The following is a 17,258-nucleotide window of genomic DNA, read 5'->3' as shown; positions in this document are numbered from 1 at the left end:
GGTTCAGATGTTGGCCATATATTTATCTTCTCTGTATCTCCTTATAGACCTGAAAGGATCTCTGCCTTCCAGCTGTAAATGCCTAAAGATAGCTCTGAAAGAATGCCTGAAAAATGGGTGAGAAGAGAAGAGTGTGGCTTTAACTGGCTCTTACTGTTAGAAAGTAAGAGAAGCAGGGAAGAAGGAGGCAGAGATGGGAGCAATGTGATTGCTGGATCATATGCAGATCAAATTACATTACTACAATGAAGCACGACCTTACAGCAATCAGAATGGCTGTCATTAACAAGTCTACAGATAACAAATGCTGGGTAGTTTGTAGAGAAAAGGGAAGCCTCCTTCATTGTTGGTGGGAATATAAATTGGTACAACCACTATGGAAAACAGTATGATGGTTCCTCAGAAAACTAGAAATAGAACCACCATATCATCCAGCAATCACATTCCTGGGTATATACCCAAACAAAACTTTCATTCAAAAAAAATACATGCACCTCTGTGTTCACTGCAGCACTATTCACAATAGCCAAGACACGGAAACATCCTAAATGTCCATGGAGAGAGGAATGGATTAAGATGTGGTACAGATACACAATAAAGTACTACTAAGCCATAAAAAATGAAATAATGCCATTTGCAGTAACATAGATGCAACTGGAGATTCTCATACTAAGTGAAGTAAGTCAGAAAGAGAAAGACAAATAGCATATTATATCATCTTCACGTGCAATCTAAAATATGGCACAAATGAATCTATCTGCAAAACAGAAACAGACTCACAGACATGGAGAACAGACTTGTAATTGACAAGGGGGAGTGAGGAAGAAGTGGGATAGATGAGGAGTTTGGGGTTGGTAGATGCAAAATATTACATTTAGAATGGATAAGCAATGAGGTCCTACTGTACAACACAGGGAACTATATCCAGTCTCTGGGGATAGATCATGACAGAAGAGACCGTGAGAAAAAGAATGTATATATATGCATTATTGGGTTACTCTGCTATACAGCAAAAACTGACACAACACTGTAAATAAACTATACTCTAATAAAAATAAAAATTTTAAAAATACATTCAGTTGATACTTTGGATTGTATTGACTGGAAGGATCACATGAAAATTTCATGCAACCCAACAGTGCACAACCAAGATATATATCATATTGTGTTTAGTGTTTCTCCATAAACACCTTTGTTACAAAGCACTTTTGATGGAAACAATTGTGCCAGCTAACTAATTGACTGGAAAACAATTTTGCCTTAAAAGGTATAATAGCAAGAAAGAGGAACATTAAAAAGGACACAATAAAACACGAAAAATAAATAAAACTAAAGATTTTACTGTGAAATAAAAATATTTTAATACATTTAAAATGCATACAGAGATTCATGGCAATGCTGTTCAAATAACAGATTTTATTTTGTGGGTTGTACCTAAGTCCTCGTGCCTTTTTTTTTCTTTGTATTAGACATTTTTAGACTTGTTGATTTATCTCCTCATTCAGAATAGTACTTTTTCTCTAAAATTTCTTTTTTCATTAGAGGGGTATAAGTTCACAAATACTAGGATACATATTTGCAAATGAGCTTTGTATTGCATTGTCCAAAGATAAAACCAGTTATTTTATTTTTCAGGGCAAAACTGCCTTATGGCCAGTCAGTTATGCCTTTAAAATGTTTTCAGAGAAATACTTGCTGGCAAGGTGTTTATGGCAAAGAAACTTACTGTGAAAATACCTAAAACCATACCATGTATGCATACAATATAGTAAACATATCAGTTTTCCCTCATATCTGGGGAGGATTGGTTCCAGGACCACTTACAAGACACCAAAACCCAAGGTTTCTCAAGTCCCTTATATAAAATGGTATAGTATTTGCAAATAACCTATGCACATCCTCCTGTACACTTTAAACCATCTCTAGATTACTTATAATACCTCATACAATATAAATGCTATGTGAAGAATTGCCAGTGTGACAAATTCAAATTTTGCTTTTTGGAAGTTTCTGGAATTTTTTTTCAAGTATTTTTGATCCACAGTTGGTTGAATCTCCAGATGAGGAACCCAGGGATAAGTAGGGCCGACTGTATGAGTATAAATTTTATATGGTGACAAGTATTTAATATACCTCACTATGTGCTTTCAAATATTTTGCTACAATTATAGAAAGGTGAAAATATTTAACATGTAATTCTAATCTCTGACATATTCAGTTATATACATTGAAATCTGATATTGCATACTCACTTCTATGAAGGAACAGAGTGGGATAAATTTAAATATCAGGCCTAGGACCTGCTATGCAGGTCTTTGTCAAGACATGCTATGCACGACCCCAACTCATGGAAAGGCACATCTGTCAGGTGAAAGGGAACAGGGAAGAAGGCATTTCTTTATTTTGTGATCTGAAAAGGATTACATCAGTATAGTGAGTTCCTCTCAGTCCTAATTCTGCCACTGGCTATGTACAACTGTCAACAAAGTTAACATCTATGGAACCCAGTTTTCTCATGCTTCACTGCAGAGACTGGAGTGGTGAGCTTTGGGCTACAATGACCAGAAAACCCTGACTCGACTATCTTAAACAAACAGGAGATATATAATCTCACTCACAGTCTTCCATAAACTGAATAGGTTCCACCCATAGTCTCGGCTCTGCCAGCTTGTCCACATGTGGGCTATAGTCCAGTTGGCTTCTCTGATAGTCACCAGACAGAAGTTACTGAACTACATGTCACTTATAATCTTGACAAGTTCCAATGGATGAAGGATGCTTTCTAAGAACAAGAAAAAACCTTTCCTTAAATCACCCCAGTGGTTTTCTCTCAGGCCACACTGGCTAGGATAACGTCACATGTCCTTTTCCAAAAAAGTTATCATCAAAAACAATAAAGTTTCTCCAGCTGGGTAAAACAAATGAGAGGTTAGCCCAGAGCCATGTTGGGAAGAGGTTTAGAGCTGATACAAATTAGGTTTCTGCCAATAGGGCTTTCAAACAGGCAACCAATAGTATTTACTTTTAGTTGTGAAATAATGCAATTAATTTTTGTCATTGCTTGATTGATTATGCCATGCTAAACAAAATTTAATGGAACAATGAAGTAAATGGCTTAAAAAAGCAATCAAGAAAAAAGGCAATCGATAAATGTACATAAGCCATGTGGTTAATGGAGGAGGGAACACGATTCACATCCTAAAGAGATTCAAGTATGGTGAAGATGCTCTATGTAGCTTTGGAATGACCTAACTGATAAGGGTAAGTAGATGATTAATTTTATTTCATTTGCATTTCTTTTAGAATAATAATAAAATGAGTCAGTCTTCTATAAGTACCTAACAAATGAAAGCTAGGAAAAAGCAAACTGTATCCTGGCTACCAAGCTGAAGTCGGCCTGGACCAAGTAGATCACCAGTCCTTAAAGAATCAGAAATGTATCTATAGCTAACAACCTTGTTGAAAGACTGATTCCTTTTTTTTTTTTTTTTTTTTTTTGGCCGCCCCAGAACATGAGGAGTTCCTGGGCCAGGGATCAGATCTGAGCCATGGTTGCAACCTATGCCACATCTGTGGCAACACCAGATCCTTAACCCTCTGTGCCAGGCCAGGGATCGAACCTTCGGCCCAGCACTCCAGAGATACCACCAATCCCTTGCACCACAGTGAGAACTCTGAAAAACTGATTCTTAAAATGAGTTAATGTTTTTCCCCTATACGTTCTTCTCTTCCTTTTTCCAGCATAGTTAGGATTTCCATTAGAAAGCCTTTTTTTTCCCCCCTCCTTTCCCTTTCCTTTCCTTTCTTTGGCTTCCCTTGGCTTCTCTCTCTCTTTCTCCCCCTTTTTCTCATTCTCTCAAGACCAATAACATTTCTGTATTTGGGGCAAACCATGGTACTCTGAGGACAACTTGCTGCTCACGAGAGCTAAGTGTATACATGGCTTCCTAAGTCTGAGTTGAGTAACTTGAAATTGGCCACATGAGATAATTTCCACAATATAATTCTGCAAACACTACACCTAGGGGCTTTTATTCCCCCAGAGCTAGTTCACCAGGATATCACTAGAGGCAGCACATGAGATGACTAGAGCAAGGGACCCTGGAAGCATAGGCTCTTTAGTCCAAACACTGTCTTTCCATTTAATTCTGCTAGTTTTCTCATCTGTAAAATAGGGATAATAATAAATATTTCATAGGCTAAGACTAAAATGGGACAATGTGGTCTTGCAAGTTTTATTATTATTTGTGGTAAAAAAAGAAAGATAGTCACCAATTCTTTGTATTGAAAGGCAAGATATGGGTCTATTACCCTAAAATCTATGTGTACATTGGGACTACTGGTCCAATAGAATTGGATAACAGGGTGTTATTCCAGTTTACAGGCCTAGGCCTTTAAGGAAGTGACAGCCTCTGCTTCCTGTATCTTGGAATGCTCTTTTCAGGAGTGGCGGGGTGGGCAGGGGTTGCCAGTTACTCCTGAGAAATAGAAATAGATAAATAGATGAGTGATAGATAAAAAGATGATAGAATGATAGATAGATAGATAGACAGACAGACAGACAGACAGGAGATAGACAGATACTGAAGGATTTGGACCATGCAATTGTGTGGTGTTAAAGTCCTCAACTTTTAGGGCAAGCCAGCAGCCTAGAGACACATGGAAGAGTTAATGCTGCAATCTTAAGTCAAAGGCAACATGGATGATTCCTTCTCCCTTGTGGACCTCAGCCTTTTTCTCATAAGACCTTCAGCTGACTGCTGAAGCCCACCCACATTATGGGGGGTAAACTGCTTTACTCCAAATCTACTGATTTAAACGGTAATTGCATCTGAAAAATACATTCACAGCCATATCTAGACTAGTGCTTAGCAAACAACTGGGTGCCATAACCTAGCCAAGTTGACATATAAAATTAACTATCACGTGAGGATAGGTACTTCCAGGTAAGAAATCCAACCACAGGCTTCAGAGAGCACCTCGACAGGCCCTAGGATTACATGGCAATGGAGAGGAGAGCAGCTGAGAGGAGACTTCCAGATGTCCATGCAGGGGCAGAGGCTATCAGTCTAACCTAGTCACCAGCCAATGACCAACAAGTAAAGCTAGTCAACACTGTGTAGAGCCAAAGAATTGCCTTGCTGAGCCCTGCCTGAATTTGACACACAAAATCACGATACAATAAAAAAGATTGTTTTAAGCCACAAAATTTTTCAATTTATTTTTATTGTAGTTGATTTACAATGTTTTGTCAATTTTTTGCTGTACAGCAAAGTGATCCAGTTATACATATATGTACACATTCCTTTTCTCACATTTTCCTCCCTCATGTTCCATCATAAGTGACTAGATATAGTTCCCTGTGCTACCCAGGGGGAATCTCATTACTTAGCCCCTCCAAATGCAATAATTTGCATCTACTAACCCCAAACTTCCAGTCCACCCCATTCTCTCCCCTTCCCCCTTGGCATCCACAAGTCTGTTCTCCATGTATATGAGTTTGATTCCTTTCTGCAGGTAGGTTCATTTGTTCCATATATCAGAGTCTGGATATAAGTAATATAATAGATATGCTATTTGTTTTTCTCTTTCTGACTTCACTTAGTATGAGAGTCTCTAGTTCCACCCATGTTGCTGCAAATAGCATTATTTTGTTCTTTTTTATGGCTGAGTAGCATTCCATTGTGTGTGTGTGTATACATGTATTAATCTTAATCCTGACAAAATTTTCATCAAAAAAGATACATGTACCCCTATGTTCACTGCAGCACTATTCACGATAGCCAAGACATGGAAACAACCTAAATGTCCGGCGACAGATGAATGGATTAAGCCACTTAATACTGAAATAGTTCTTTACTCAGAAAGAGAGAACCAAACACTATCTTCATTTAGGCTAGACTTTATTCAGGAAGCAATGATCTTATAAAAAAGTTTATTTTTAGGTTATGAAGCCTCATCAGGAGCCTAAGATGCATTCCCTTCTGGGAGCAGGCAAGCCTGAATCTGCCTAAGGACATCTTTGAGAAAAGCTGAGGAGATGCCTGGAAAATAAATAATCTTAAAGAGCAACTAGAGCCTGCAGATAATCCTGACACATTTTAGTCATAAGAAGGCACTGACTTCTGTAACAGCACTTGGTATCTACTTTTCTACCCAGTGTCATATGATTTAGTGCCCTTGTCCTGTGTATATGAAGATGGGTTTGCCATGGGCTGGGAGTGAGTTGTGGGGAGGAAGAGGACTATAATCACAGCCTCGGGGAATTTCCAAAAGATACTGATGCAAGCATGCCACACATACACTTTCAGAGCACAGTTTGATATCCCGAAAGCCTCAGCACATCAGAGGAACAGTGCTTAGCAGGTGGTGACTTCTTCAGGAGGAGCAGTGATTCTATAATGTGCAACAAAACTTGGCTTCCATAGTATTACACATATAGTTATGGAATATAGCTATTCCTTCCATAGGAACTTTTTAAATGGAAAATATGACCTCTTAGGAAAATAGCCCCAGCGTAAAGATGATGCTTAGAGCAAATTTACCTGTTATTATTGATTTTACTTTTCTTTTCATTTTTTAATGGCCACACTCACAGCACATGGAAGTTCCTGGTCTAGGAGTCGAACGGGAGCAGGAGCTGCAGTTGCAGGCCTACGCCAAAGCCACGGCAACTCCAGGTCTGAGCTGCACGTGCGGCCTACACCACAGCACTGCATCTTTAATCCACTGAACAAGGCCAGTGATCGAAACTGAAATTTTTTGGACATTATGTTGGGTTCTTAACCTATGGAGCCACAATGGGAACTCCACTGTTATTACTGATTTTCAGTCGAAGAAATGTAAGTTAGTGATCGACCTGTTTGATTCTTTTAAATGAATGATAAATAAAAAGATTTTTATTACTCAAATTACATATTATAGGAATACAATCTATGTTTATATTAGACTCTAGAAGACTGTGTGAAAACCAAATGTGATATGAAAATAATAGAACCATAATTAAAAATATGGTGAACATAATTCTTGGAGGCTCACCCCAAGAAAACCAAGCTAGAATTACATAACTTAGAGCTCTAAAAACATTCTTCTTAATTTACAATTTGGAATGAAATAACCAAATCCAATTTGATAAAAACACTCAAAATGATTAATATAAGATGTTTCACTAAAAATTCTTTAAATGTCCCAAAAGAACATAATGTTCTAAAGTATAATCCAGAAAAACTTTAAACTATGAAAGAAAATACCTCAGTTGTATATTTCCAATATTTTAAACTAATATTCAGTATAAGGATATTGTAGATCAAATAGCTTTAGTGGGCTCTCTTTATGGAACACCCCCGCTACAGTCCCTTTAGGAGAAAGACAATCTGTTTGTCTTTCTGTCTTCTTTGAATGACCTCTTGAGAAAAAAGAAAATGATGCCTCTTTGGCTACATTTTAAAAAGTCATTTTCCAGTCAGCAGTGTTTAATTCTCCTCATCCACTTATTCCTCCTAGTACAAACCAAGAATTTTCTGGCATACTGCAGAACTAGAGGGTTGGATGGGTAGTGTCCGGTAGTTTGTTCTTTGGAACAGTTATCATCACTTGTGGAATAGATTCTTTTGACCAGAAAGGCTGAAGAACAAATTGGAGGGGTCTGGGAAGCAGAAGTGAATTCAATCAAAACAAAATAGTAAGTGAGATTTATTTCCAGCATTCCTTGTTGCTTCCCTTTCATTATTTAACCTCTTTAAGTCCCTCCCTAGAAGGCTCAGCTTGGACGTGACTTCAGACAGTGCACCACAATCTGGACCTTTTCTTCCTTTGTTCCTTCATCTTGGGTCCCGTACCCTCCAGCCTTCTTTGTTATCCTCGATGACATTTATGGATATAATCAATCTTCTCTAAAGGTTAGTGCACCTCAGCGCTGTGGCATGTTACTCTATCTGCAACCATCAGTATTTTAATATAGACATGTGGGATACAAAAACTTTCATTTCTCTCTCAGCTGCTGCTAAGAGAATTCTATAGGTGCGGGAGGACCACTCCACAGCCTTCAAACATGGTACATATCTGTACCATTATTCCATGATAGGCTGTACTTTCTATTTCCTCCCTAACGTATAATGGGATAATGGATTTATATGAAGGGAACAGTTTCTTACCCGATATTTATATGACTCATGTTATATGATGGCTGATTATTTTGTTACCTTACACGACTCCTTACTTTAGGTGGTCTCCTCAAGGTAATAGTCACAATCTCAAATGGCCGTAGAAGCTAGGTAGGTGAAGTGAATGTGTGATTCTGGCAGTACACACTTGTACTTAGGAGTATTTAAATTCAAATGTCTTCAACATCTTGTTGGCTAAATTAAATATGCTTTCATCCTTTGCTTTAAGTCCCATAACAACAAAGCCACACCTCTGTGGTAAGAGAAAGGAGGCTTAACAGGTGGATGAGTGATGTTCCAGACTCTTGACTTTAGGCTATTAGGGTTGAGGTTGGTCCCAAGGGAAGAAGAAAGTACTCCATCTCTCCTTGTCTTAGTGATGGAAGAAAGATCAAGATATCTAAACTTAATTAGAGAAGAGAGCTAATATCCAAATAGTAAAATCCTATGTTTAAAAAGATATAGCTATGTATAAAGTCAATAGAGAGTGAGATTATAAAATTTTTTTCTTCCTTATAATTAAACCTATTATTAATCAAGGGTTAGACAATGAAAAAAAATGCTTTTTAAATCAGAAAACAATGATGTCTAGGGGAGTTTTGTCATGGCTCAGCAGAAATGAATCTGACTAGCATCCATGAGGACACAGGTTCAATCCCTAGCTTTGCTGAATGGGTTAAGGATCAGTGTTGCTGTGAGCTGTGGTATAGGTCACAGTTGCAGCTGGGATCCAGCGTTGCTGTGGCTGTGGCTGTGGTGTAGGCCAGTGACTACAACTCTGATTCGACCCCTAGCCTGGGAACTTCCATGTGCTGTGGGTTCAGCCCTCAAAAGACAGAAAAGAAAAAAAGAAAGAAGAAAACAATGAAGTCTTTGTTTATTAAAATTAATATGTCTACAAGACAATGTCTGTTCTAATATCTTTATAGGACCATATCCAAGTTGCAGGTTTGGGATAGTGGTAACTACTGGGTTCTGGGCCAGGATGTGAGGAAGATTCCTAAAACCTATGGGTGCCAGCACTTGACTCCAGACAGGATCCAAGTGGAGCATACTGTAGTAATCAACTCAGAATTGTGTGCTCTGCACACCCAAATGGCTACACTGCCTATGTGTATTCCATCATGAGCTTTCCTGGTGGGAGAACTTTCAGGTGTTTATAAGTCCTCTCATCACCTAGCTGAAAGCTAAACAGAGTATGGAAGTTTATCCTTGAGAGGTTTACGTGGGTGAGCCTTGTATAGACCATGGCTCCCTTCACTTTTTTTTTAAATTAAAGAATAGGTGATTTATAATATTATATTATTTCCAGGTGTACAATATAGCGATTCTGTATTTTATAGATTCCACTCCATTTAAAGTTGTGAAATAGTCACTCTGCATCCTGTGCTGTACAATATATCCTTGTATCCCTATACCCTCGACTAGGATATGAGAATTGAGTAGTTTATGTATAGTGTATATCTCTTAATTGCCTACCCCTATCTTGCCTTTTCCTCCTTCCCTCTCCCCACAGGTAACCCCTCGTTTATTCTCTATGTCTATGACTGTTTCTATTTTGTTACATTCATTTCTTTTATTTTTTAGATTCCATAAATAAGTGATAACAATAATAGTATTTGTCTTTCTCTAACTTGTTTTACCTAACATAATGTACTCTAGAGACCATCCATGTTGTGGCAAGTGACAAAAATTCATTCTTTTTAAAACTAAGTGATATTCTGTCGTATATATGTACATCACATCTTCTTTATCCATTAATCTGTTGATAGACACTTAGCTTGCTTCCACATCTTTTCTATTGTTAACAATGCTGCTGTGAACACAGGGGCACATGTATCTTTTCAAATTAGTGTCTCTGTCTTCTTCTGATATATACTCAGGAATGCAACTGCTGGGTCATACAGCAGTTCTACTGTTAGTTTTGTGAGGAACCTCCACACTGGTCTCCATAATGGCTGCATCAATTTACGTTCCTGGCAACAGTGTAAAAGGATTGATTCCTTTTTCTCGACATTCTTTCCAGCAATTGTCGTTTTTGGTCTTTATGATGGTAGCCAATCTGACAGGTATGAAGTAGTATCTCATTGTGGGTTTTTTTGATTTTTAAAAATAAAATTTATTTTTCCTGAAATATTTTATTAAATAAATGTGCTTTGTCTCAAAAATAATTACAGCAAACAGTGAAAACATAAGTAAATAAATAAACTAATATTCAATACCAAGAAAACATTGTTTTAAAATCTGGCATATGTCATTTTAGAGGTTTTTAAAAACAAACAAATATTTGTAAAGTTAGTTACTACAAATAATATCTGTGGTATTTTTAACATATTAAGACTTATTTCCCATGTACTTCTTTGTACTCTGTGTGTACCATTATTTTTTTCTTAATTGTTATTTCCCCAATACAATTTTTTTTCTACTGTACAGCATGGTGACCCAGTTACACATGTACACATTCTATTTTCTCACATTATCATGCTCCATCATAAGGGACTAGACATAGTTCCCAGTGCTGCACAGCAGGATCTCATTGCTAATCCATCCCAAAGGCAATAGTTTGCATCTATTAACCCCAAGCTCCCAATCCATCCCACTCCCTCCTCCTCCCCCTTGGCAACCACAAGTCAATTCTGAAAGTCCATGACTTTCTTTTCTGTGGAAAGGTTCATTTGTACCCTATATCAGATTCCAGATATAAGTGATATCATATGGTATTTGTCTTTCTTTTTCTGACTTACTTCACTCAGTATGAGTCCCTAGTTCCATTCATGTTGCTGCAAATGGCATTATTTTGTTCTTTTTATGGATGAGTAGTATTCCATTGTGTATATATACCATGTCTTCCTAATTCAATCATCTCTCGATGGACACTGGGGTTGTTTCCATGTCTTGGCTATTGTGAATAGTGCTGCAATGAACATGCGAGTGCATGTATCTTTTTTAAGGAAAGTTTTGTCCAGATATATGCCCAAGAGTGGGATTGCTGGGTCATATGTTAGAGACTTACAGCCTGCCAAAACTAAATCAAGAAGAAACAGATCAACTGAACAGACCAATCACTAGAGATGAAATTGAATATGTCATAAAAACACTCCCTACAAATAAAAGTCCAGGACCAGATGGCTTCACAGGTGAATTCTACCAAACATACAAAGAGGACCTTATATCCATCCTCCTTAAACTTTTCTAAAAGGTTGAAGAAGAAGGAACACTCCCAAAGACATTCTATGATGCCACCATCACCCTAATTCCAAAACCAGACAAAGATACGACAAAAAAAAAAAGAAAACTATCAGCCAATATCTTTGATGAATTTAGGTGCAAAAATTCTCAACAAAATTTTAGCCAACTGAATCCAACAACATACCAAAAATATACACCACGACCAGGTGAGATTCATTCCAGGTTCTCAAGGATGGTTCAACATACATAAATCAATCAACGCCATACACCACATTAACAAAAGAAAAGTCAAACACCACATGATCATCTCAAGAGATGTAGAAAAAGCATCTGACAAAGTACAACAGCCATTCATGATAAAAACTCTTACCAAAGTGGGTATAGAGGGAACATACCTTTACATGATTAAAGCCATTTATGACAAACCCACAGGAAATATAATACTCAATGGAGAAAAGCTGAAAGCCATCCCACTAAAATCTGGAACAAGACAAGGATGCCGACTCTCACCCCTGTTATTCAATATAGTACTGGAAGTCCTAGCCACAGCAATAGACAAACAAAAGAAATAAAAGGTATCCAAATTGGAAGAGAAGAGGTAAACTGTCACTGTATGCAGATGACATGATACTATATATAGAAAACCCTAAGGACTCAACCCAAAAACTACTTGAACTGATCAACAAATTCAGCAAAGTAGCCAGATATAAGAGTAACATTCAGAAATCAGTCACATTTCTGTATCCTAACAATGAAATATTAGAAAAAGAAAACAAAAATACAATACCTTTTAAAATTGCACCCAAAAATATCAAATACCTGGGAATACACCTGACCAAGGAGACAAAGAACATATATTTTGAAAACTATAAAACATTAATCAAGGAAATTAAAGAATATGTAAAGAAATGGAAAGATATCCCATTTTCCTGGGGTGGAAAAATTAGTATTGTAAAAATGGCCATACTACTCAAAGTAATCTACAGATTCAATGCAATCTCTATCAAATTACCCATAACGTTTTTCATAGAACTAGAACAACCAATCCAAAAATTTATATGGAAGCACAAAATGTTCAGAATTGCCAAAGCAATCCTGAGGAACAAAAACCAAGCCGAAGGCATAACTCTCCCAGACTTCAGGCAATATTACAAAGCCACAGTCATCAAGACAGTGTGGTACTGGTACCAAAACAGACAGACAGACCAATGGAACAGAATACAGAACCCAGAAATAAACCCAGACACCTGTGGTCAATTAATCTTTGACAAAGGAGGCAAGAACATAAAATGGGAAAAAGACAGTCGTTTCAGGAAATATTGCCAGGAAACCTGGACAGCTGCATGCAAATCAATGAAACTATTCCATGTGGCTGTCCAGTTTTCCCAGCACCACTTATTGAACAAGCTGTCCTTTCTTCATTGTATATTCTTGCCTCCTTTGTCATAGATTAGTTGGATGTAGGTGCATGGAAAATTCTCGGCTTTCTGTCCTGTTCCACTGATTTATATTTCTGTCTTTGTGTCAGTACCATGCTGTTTTGATGATGGTTTCTTTGTAGTATAGTCTGAAGTCCAGGAACCTGATTCCTCCAGCTCCATTTTTCTTTTTCAGGATGTCTTTGGCTATTCTGGGTCTTTTGTGCTTCCAAACAAACTTTAAAATATTTTGTTCGAATTCTGTGAAAAATGTCCTTGGTAATTTGATAGGGATTGCATTGAATCTGTAGATTGCCTTAGGTAGCATAGTCATTTTGATAATATTAACTCTTCCGGTCCATGAGCATGGTATATCTTTCCATCTATTTGTGTCATCTTTGATTTCTTTTATCAGTGGCTTGTAGTTTTCAGAGTACAGTTCTTTTGTTTCTTTAGGTAGGTTTACTCCTAGGTATTTTATTCTTTTGGATGAGATGGTAAATGGGATTGCTTCCCTAATTTCCTTTTCTGCTCTTTCATTGTTAGTATATAGAAATGCCGTCTATTTCTGTGTACTGATTTTGTATCCTGCGACTTTGCCAAAGAATGAAATTAGAACACTCCCTAACACCATACATGGAAATAAACTCAAAATGGATTAAAGACCTAGATGTAAGACCAGACACTATAGAATACTAGAGGAAAACATAGGCCAAACACTCTCTGACATAAACGACAGCAACATCTTCTCAGATCCACCTATCAGAGTACTGACAACAAAAACAAAAATAAACAAATGGGACCTAATCAAACTTCAAAGTTTATGCACAGCAAAGGAAACCCTAAATAACACAAAAAGACAACCCACAGAATGGGAGAAAATCTTTGCAAGTGAATCGACTGACAAGGGATTAAACTCCCAAATTTATAAACACCTCTGCAGCTCCATACAAAACAAACAAACAAACAAACAAACAAGCCTATCAAAAAATGGGCAGAAGATCTAAGCAGACAGTTCTCCAAAGAAGACATACAGATGGCCAAGAAACACATGAAAAGATGTTCAACGTCACTCATTATTAGAGAGATGCAAATCAAAACCACTCTGAGGTACCGCCTTACACCAGCCAGAATGGCCATCATCTAAAAGTCTACAAACAATAAATGCTGGAGAGGGTGTGGAGAAAAAGGAACCCTAGTACACTGGTGGTGGGATTGTAAATTGGTGCAACCACTGTGGAAAGCAGTATGGAGATTCCTCAGAAAACTAAACATAGAACTACCATTTGATTCAGCAGTCCCACTCCTGGGCATCTATCCAGAGAAAACCACGAGTCGCAAAGACACATGTACTCCAGTGTTCATTGCAGCACTATTTACAATAGCCAAGACATGGAAACAACCTACATGTCCATCGACAGAGGAGTGGATCCAGAAGATCTGGTACATATACACAATGGAATATTACTCAGCCATTAAAAAGAACGAAATACCAGCATTTTTTGCAACATGGATGGACCTCGAAACTATCATGCTAAGTGAAGTCAGCCATACAATGAGACACCCACATCAAATGCTTTCACTGACATGTGGAATCTGAAAAAAGGACAGACTGAACTTCTTTGCAGAACAGATACTGACTCACAGACTTTGAAAAACTTATGGTCTCCGGAGGAGACAGTTTAAGGGGTGGGGGGATGTGCTTGGGCTGTGGGATGGAAATCCTGTGAAATCAGATTGTTATGATCATTATACAACTACAGATGTGATAAATTCATTTGAGTAATAAAAAATTTTTAAAAAAAATCAATGAAACTAGAACACACCTTCACACCATGCATGAAAATAAATTCAAAATGGCTTAAAGACTTAAATATAAGACAAGACATCATCAAACTCCTGGAAGAGAACATAGGCAAAACATTCTCTGACATCAACCTTACAAATATTCTCTCATGTCAGTCTCCCAAAGCAACAGAAATAAAAGCAAAAATAAACCAGTGGGACCTAATAAAACTGACACGATTTTGCACAGCAAAGGAAACCATTAAAAAAAAAGACAACTTACAGAATGGGAGAAAATTGTTTCAAATGATGCAGTGGACAAGGCCTTAATCTCTAGAATATACAAGCAATTTATAAAACTCAACAGCAAAAAAAAAAAAAACAAAACAAAACAAAAAAAAACAAAAAACCAACAACCCAAATGAAAAATGGGCAAAAGACCTGAAGAGACATTTTTCCAAGGAAGATGTTCAGATGACCAACAAGCACATGAAAAAATGCTCAACATCACTGATTATTAGAGAAATGCAAATCAAAACTACTATGAGATACCACTTTACACCAGTCAGAATGGCTGTCATTAGTAAGTCCACAAATAGCAAATGTTGGAGAGGGTGTGGAGAATAGGGAACCCTCCTGCACTGTTGGTGGGAATGTAAGCTGGTCCAACCACTATGGAAAACAGTATGGAGGTACCTTAGAAATCTATACATAGAACTACCATATGACCCAGCAATCCCACTCTTGGGCATATATCATTGTGTTTTTGATTTGTATTTGATGATTAACATTGTTGAGCATCTTTTCATGTGCCTGTTGGCTATCTGTATGTCTCCACTGGAAAAATATCTATCCAGTTCTTCTGGTTTCTGAATCAGATTATTTTTATATTAATTTGTGTCAATTATTTATATAATTTAGATATTAATTCTTTATTGGTCTTATCAATTTTAAATATTTTCTCCCATTCAGTACGTTGTCTCTTCATTTTGTCAACAGCTTCCTGTGATGTGCAAAAGCTTTTAAATTTATATACGTCCCACATGTTTATTTTGCCTGTGTTTCCATTTCCTGAGGAGACTGATCCAAAAAAATGTTTCTATAACCTATGTCAAGAGTGTTCTGTCTATATTTTCTTGTAGGAGTCATGGTTTCCATTTTTAGTTTATTTTTGTATACCACATGAGAAAATGCTCTAGTTTCATTCTTTTACATGTAGCTGTCCAATTTTGCCAGCAGCACTAAGGAGACTGCCTTTTGCCCACTGTATATTTTTTCTCCTTTGCCATAGATTAATTGACCATATGTATGTGGGTTTATCTCTAGGCTCTATAATCTCTTCCAATGATGTATGTGTCTATTTTTCTGCCAATACCATGCTCTTTTGATGACTGTAAGTTTGTCATATAGTCTGAAGTCAGGGAATCTAGTATGTCCAGCTTTGTTCCTTTTTATCAAAATAAAGTAATTTTCAGAAAACAATTAGCAGGCTGGTCCTAATTTCATTTTGCATTTCATTTTGTTTAGCTTTTTACTTAGTCCTTGATAATATATTTGCATCAGTTTGAGGCAAATGCTGAGAAGGCTGTGACTGTGTCCTCTTTACCTTTCAGCGTCTCTACCATTCAGTCCCTTGTCACCAGCTGCATTACTACCTTTTCAATATAGTATTTATTGAAAAGAAGGAATTCATTATTTTCTCTAAGGAACCAGTGTCTTGAACCTATATGCTGGGCCCTTCTGATGTGCTCTATGTGTGTGATTCTGTGCCAGCTTCCCCATGACTTATCACACTGCAGTGACAGTATTTATTTACATTGCCAGCTCTAACATTAAATGTCCTGAGGGTATGGACTATACTCTAGTCATTTATTCCCTCATTTGGTACAGGTTATTGGGTGCCTCTTAGTGCTAGGCCTTAGGCCAACATAGACATACCACAATGAACAAAATAAACCTCATGGAACACAGTCTGATGGGAAAGGTAAACATTAGGAAAACAACCACAGAGACAAATGTATGCTTACAAAGCTCAATCAGAAATTGTAAGAAAAAGTGAAAGATGTAATTGGACAGAATACCAAGGGACCTTACCGAGGTAAAAGGGCGAGTGGTGGCTTCTTAAAGAAGTGACATTTCAGGTGAAACTTGAAAGAATGGGAAATTTTTAGGAATAGACCTTGGTAAGGATGATACAGGCAATGGTAGTGTAAGTAGAGGAGATGATGCGAAACGAAGCGAGAGAATAAAGTCGGGTCATTAAAGCTCTCTTAGGGGCGTGTTGAGGATTCAGACTTACATTGCATCTTTACCTAAAACTTTAACTTTAGTAATAATAAGGGCATTGAAGTCGGACTGATTTTTTCAAAAAAACACAGGTGATAGTATAGTGATGGAAGAACCACCTGGGAAAAAAAGGGAGAACAAAAATGAGGCCACTACAGTCATCTCGGGCACCTGCCATCCTCAAGTGTCCTGTGACACTTAATCTTCCTATTGAATAGTAACTGCACTCTTGTGCTTCCACTGTGCAGACAGATTCTACCTCAAATATTTAGTTTATTTTGGCTGTAAAGACTTTCAGATGTCATCGAATATTATTTTTCTGGAATCTTAAAATATGTTTGTCAGTTCAGATGATGTGACTTGTATGTGACTCAATTAAATGCCATGTATAAAATACCTAACACATCAACTGGTCCAT

This window comes from Sus scrofa, chromosome 2, assembly GCF_000003025.6.
Source record: "Sus scrofa isolate TJ Tabasco breed Duroc chromosome 2, Sscrofa11.1, whole genome shotgun sequence".
NCBI lineage: Eukaryota > Metazoa > Chordata > Mammalia > Artiodactyla > Suidae > Sus > Sus scrofa.
Note: the sequence above shows the minus strand (reverse complement) of the source record.